Here is a 6047-nt window from a genome sequence, read left to right as displayed (position 1 = left end):
GCGGTAGCCGGGCAAGAGATTATATAGGCTCAGGAAACCCTAGGCATCGTGGGCCACGCCCACGTCGCACGAACGTTTCGAGTCGGTTACAGATAGCCCACGATCCGGGAGCGACCCGAACCGACTAACTGTGACGCGTCCGTCTAGGACTCTGTTCGTTTTCCTGAGGTGCAAAAAGTAAGGAAAGTCTCGGCTCGAGGCTCAATCCACTCAACACGAGCGCGGCGCGCGCGTCGCGTCGCGTCGCGTCGCGTCGTGACGTGTCGAGTCGAGACGAGCGAGCGAGGAGGAGGAGGAGCGCGCGCGTGTAGCACTCCTATTCTCACTCACTTACTAGTGGTGGAACAACCCACCTTATAAGGTGGTCTAACTTCCTCCCAACTTTCCATGTGGGAATAAACTTCCCACCTCTTGCCACTCCCTAGTGAGCTGCCACCAACTTGGGCTCAAACTCACATGGCTGCCACTATGTGGGCTTTGAGATTTATAGGAAAAACTGAAATCTAATTTGGGCCACTAAAAGTGGGCCCAATATTTCAACAATCCCCCACCGGATCTCAAATCCCTATTTAGAGATTTACCAATACTCGCTGCTTGTTTATATACCGGTGTTTCAGCGGAGACCGTTAAGTTGAACTTCCGCCTAGAACCTTAAGCTACATCCATTCACACTTGAACAATGGACTAAGCCTTGAATTGCAAGTTTTGCGTGAACGGGGTTTCACTCAAAGTCATGACCAGTACATGGCTGCCGGTAGCCTACCCCGCGGGTGAAGCATATGCGTCATACTTCGTGGTCTCTTCATGAGTTTACTAGAGATCACCCAAATCTCATAGATTGCGACGTTTAACAATCGGACTCATATAGGTGTGTTATTTCAAGAATGCTCTGTAGGACAGCACCTTTGCTAAAATAGCCAACATAAACACATTAAGGCTTGTTGCCAACCTGCCTTACAGCAATTGAGAGTTGTGCATCTTCACATAGAGAGGGTTATAGAATACTCTCCTCAATTAAACCACTAGTTTGTTCTTCCCAGGTCCTAATTCACGGGATCTCCGATCACAAAGGTTGGGTTACCACTATGGTGTAACATCAACGGGTCTCAAACCCATCTCCCTCGATGCACTTTCTATCACATTACGTGACAGTCCCTTTGTAAAGGGATCTGCCGGGTTTTTGTCTCGTTTGAATATATGTAACGGTTATTACTCCGGAGTTTCGCAATTTCCCGACGGACTTCAAACGTCTCTTGACGTGTCTTGATGACTTCGCGTTATCCTTAGAATTGTTCACTTTGACAATTACGAGTTTGATTGTCACAATTCAAAAGGATTGCCGGAACAGGTTTTTCAACCACGAGGCAAGTCCATCAAGAGCTCACGCAACCATTCCGATTCAACGAGTGGTTGTGTCTAAAGCGATAAGTTCTGCTTCCATAGTTGACCTCGTCAATATGGTTTGCTTGCAAGATCTCCATGACACTCGCGCCACCTCCAAAGGTAAATACATACCCACTTGTGGCGTACGGATCAGCTACATCCGAGATCCAATTCGAATCACTATATCCTTCAAGCACGAGCTGGGTGCCCCGAATAGTGAATCCCATAACTCATTGTACCACATAGGTAGCGCATGACCCTATCAAGTGCATGCCAATGATCGGCACTCCGGGTTTGACATGAACCTACTCAACTTGCTAACAGCAAAAGAGATGTCGGGTCTAGTCGCGCTCGCTAAGTACATGAGTGAGCCAACGATCCGAGAATATCTCAATTGATCTATGGCAATCCTCCGGTTCTTGCGTAGTGTCACACTCGGGATCATAAGGTGTTGAAGAAGGCTTGCTATCAATATAGCCGAACCGGCTCAAGATCTTCTCAACATAATGGGATTGCGTTAGAGTAATCCCACTCTCGTTCTTAATCAGCTTGATGTTCGGAATCACATCAGCTTCTCCCGCATCTTTCATATCAAAGCTCTTTGACAAGAAAGACTTGACCTCGTGTATTACTTTCATGTTTGTACCAAAGATCAGAATATCATCCACATACAAACATAGTATAACACCTTCGCCCCCACCATGGCGATAGTAAACGCACTTGTCGGCCTCATTGACAACAAAGCCTACAGAAGTCAAAGTTCGTCAAACTTCTCATGCCATTGCTTAGGTGCTTGTTTCGGGCCATATAAAGATTTCAGCAACTTGCACACCTTTCTCTCTGCACCTTTTACTACAAACCCATCAGGCTGATCCATATAGATTTCCTCTTCCAACTCTCCATTAAGGAAAGCTGTCTTTACGTCCATTTGATGAACGATAAGACCATAGGAGGCAGCCATGGATAGTAGTACTCGAATGGTGGTAAGTCTAGCGACAGTGTGAATAGGTGTCGAAGTAATCTTCGCCTTCTCTCTCGTGTGTAGCCTTTCGCTACAAGCCGCGCCTTGTACTTTTCAATAGTACCATCAGGTCTTAGCTTCTTCTTGAACACCCATTTGCAGCCTACAGGCTTGCATCCGTGGGGTCGTTCCGACAACTCCCAAGTTCCATTAGAAAGAATCGAGTCCATCTTATTATGGACAACTTCTTTCCAGTCATCTGCATTCTGAGATGCATATGCCTCTGCAATGGACGTGGGAGTATCATCCACAAGGTACACAATGAAATCATCACCAAAGGATTTTTCAATCCTCCGTCTCTTGCTCCGTTTAGGAGCTTCATTGTCATCCTTTTCAATAACAATCTCATGTGATTGTTCAAAATACTCATTAGATGTACTAGATTCAGGAACTATCTCAGTAGAAATTCTAGCAACGCTATGCATATCTTTCATAGGAAACATATTCTCAAAGAATGTTGCATCACGAGATTCCATAATAGTATCAACATGCATATCGGGTACTTCAGATTGAACTACTAAAAATCTATAGCCTACACTCCGCGGAGCATAACCTAGAAAGATACAATCCACTGTCTTTGGTCCGAGTTTGCGCTTCTTAGTAATTGGAATATTGACTTTCGCCAAACATCCCCATGTGCGCAAATACGAAAGTGATGGTTTTCTCCCGGACCACTCCTCGTAAGGGGTTTTATCTTTATTCTTGTTAGGAACTCTATTCAGGACATGACATGAAGTCAACAAAGCCTCCCCCCACCATGCCTTTGATAAACCAGCAGTGGCTAACATGGAATTTACCAAGTCAGTCAGCGTGCGGTTTTTCCTCTCGGCAACCCCGTTTGATTGGGGCGAATAGGGAGGCGTCCTCTCATGAATAATACCATGTTCCTCAATGAATTCATCAAAGATTTTAGGAAAATACTCACCACCACGATCCGACCTAAGACGCTTGATCTTTCTCTCTAGTTGATTTTCAACTTCGGCCTTATAAATTTTAAAGTAGTCTAAAGCTTCATCTTTAGTTCGCAACAAATAAACATAGCAAAATCTAGTCGCATCATCAATCAATGTCATGAAATATCTCTTTCCACCTTTTGTCAACACACCATTCATCTCGCATAGATCGAATGTATGAGTTCTAGAGGTGCCAAGTTTCTCTCCTCGGCCGCCTTGTGAGGCTTCCGAGGTTGCTTTGATTGCACACAACTATGGCACTTAGAACCTTTGGCAATGGTGAAATTCGGAATTAAACTTAAACTGGATAGCCGAGACATTAAACCAAAATTAATGTGACATAAACGAGAATGCCAAACACTCGGTATCATCACTAACATTGCCACAAATATGGTTCACAGACTTATTGCTGAAATCAGAAAGCAAAAAGCGGAACAAGCCTCCGCACTCATAGCCTTTACCAATAAATTGTCCAAACTTGGAAACAACTACTTTATTTGACTCTAAAACAACCTTAAACCCATCTCCGCATAGAAGGGAGCCGCTAACGAGATTCTTGTTCATAGTAGGGACATGCCGCACGTTCCTCACCGCACGATCTTCCCCAAAGTGAACTTCGGATCTACCGTGCCAACACCACGAACGAAGCATGTGACCCATTCCCCATCAAGACGGAAGAATCCCGGGCGACCTGGTAAGAAGTGAACATGGATATGTCAGCACACACATGAACATTAGCACTCTGTATCAATCCACCAACATGGAGATTGAAATACCGAAAGAACAAGTAAAGAGATTACCGTACCCATCAAGCATTGCTAGCTGTCACCGTGTTGACTTGCCTCGCCTTTTTCTTGTGGTCTGCCCTCTCCGGACAGTCCTTAGAAAAGTGGCCAGCCTTCTCCACGGTAAAGCAGCTCGGATCCGCTTTGTTTATAATCTTCTTCTTCTTGAAGGTTGTAGTCTTCATAGGCTTATTGAAGGAGGGCTTGTTATTCCCTTTGTTCTTGCTCGTAGGGTTTCTTCTGCACCATGTTGGCGCTAGACCGACCCTCTCCTTTCTCGGTATTATCCTTAGCCCGAGATTTCTCCTCAACATCAAGAGACGCTATCAGATTTTCAACCGATATCTCCTCGTCTCTTGTGTTTGAGAGTTGTGGCAAAGTTCCTCCATGAAGGGGGCAACTTAGCGATGATGCATCCAGCCACAAACTTGTCGGGTAAGGCACACTTAAGGAGTTCAAGCTCTTTCGCAATGCACTCGTATCTCATGAGCTTGTTCGACTACGGAACGGTTGTTTACCATCCCGATGTCATGGAAGCTCTCCATGATGTACGAGTTCATCGCTCGCATCGGTTGCACCGAATTTAGCATTCGGTGCATCCCGAGCTCTTTACCATCCGTTATGTGCATGTACACATCACACGGACGATCGACAAGAATACTCGTAACGCATCCGACGAAGAGAGTATTGTTTTCCTTGAACTTGTTCTGATCTTGGTCAGATATAGTTCCTTCGGGTAAACCATCGATAACGTCGAATATTTTCATATGAGTAAGCCGCAGCATGGCCTTAACTTGCCACCTCTTAAAGTGCACACCGGTGAACTTATCCGGCCTCAGTGCATCAGCAAAACCAGCCATTGTTAACTCAGGAAATTGCCTACAATTAGGTTTTTGGATTGTTGGATAATTAGGCACAATTTACATGATTAATTCCAGAATATAAAGCATGACGAAAGTAACTACTAACATGTGAAACTCGAACATACTAGATGCAAGTGATCAACATGAACAAGTAGCAGAGCAAACGGTACAACATCCATCGCTAAACGGATCGAGATATGTCGCACGTACCGATCCGGTGGAGGTGGCGGTGGAGGTGTAGCGGACGATGTCGCAGCGAGTAACGTTGTTGATGACAACGTTGTTGACGACGGGGACGATGGGTCGAAGTAGACGGCGTTGAAAACGACGGTAGGCAGCACCGCCCGACTTGGACGGAAGGCGACCCGTGATGAAGAGCTTGAGCGATCCGCGCGAGCGCTTCCCAAAAACCTAATTCGCCCTCTCCCGTACAGGATCGCAAGGACGAGCGGTTCCGGAGACCTGCTCTCCCGTTCGCCGATGCACGTCGGCGCGCGGGATGGAGTAGGCTACGATGGCGGCGCAAGCAGAGAGAGGTGGAAACCCTAACTCGTGTATTAGAAGTATTTCTGCGGTAGCCGGGCAAGAGATTATATAGGCTCGGGAAACCCTAGGCATCGTGGGCCACGCCCACGTCGCACGAACGTTTCGAGTCGGTTACGAGTATAGCCCACGATCCGGGAGCGACCCGAACCGACTAACTGTGACGCGTCCGTCTAGGACTCTGTTCGTTTTCCTGAGGTGCAAAAAGTAAGGAAAGTCTTGGCTCGAGGCTCAATCCACTCAACACGAGCGCGGCGCGCGCGTCGCATCGTGACGTGACGTGTCGAGACGAGCGAGCGAGGAGGAGGAGGAGCGCGCGCGTGTAGCACTCCTATTCTCACTCACTTACTAGTGGTGGAACAACCCACCTTATAAGGTGGTCTAACTTCCTCCCAACTTTCCATGTGGGACTAAACTTCCCACCTCTTGCCACTCCCTAGTGAGCTGCCACCAACTTGGGCTCAAACTCACATGGCTGCCACTGTGTGTGCTTTGAGAT

The sequence above is a fragment of the Lolium rigidum genome, chromosome 5 (genome assembly GCF_022539505.1).
Source record: "Lolium rigidum isolate FL_2022 chromosome 5, APGP_CSIRO_Lrig_0.1, whole genome shotgun sequence".
Classification (NCBI taxonomy): domain Eukaryota; kingdom Viridiplantae; phylum Streptophyta; class Magnoliopsida; order Poales; family Poaceae; genus Lolium; species Lolium rigidum.
This window is presented reverse-complemented; position numbering follows the sequence as displayed.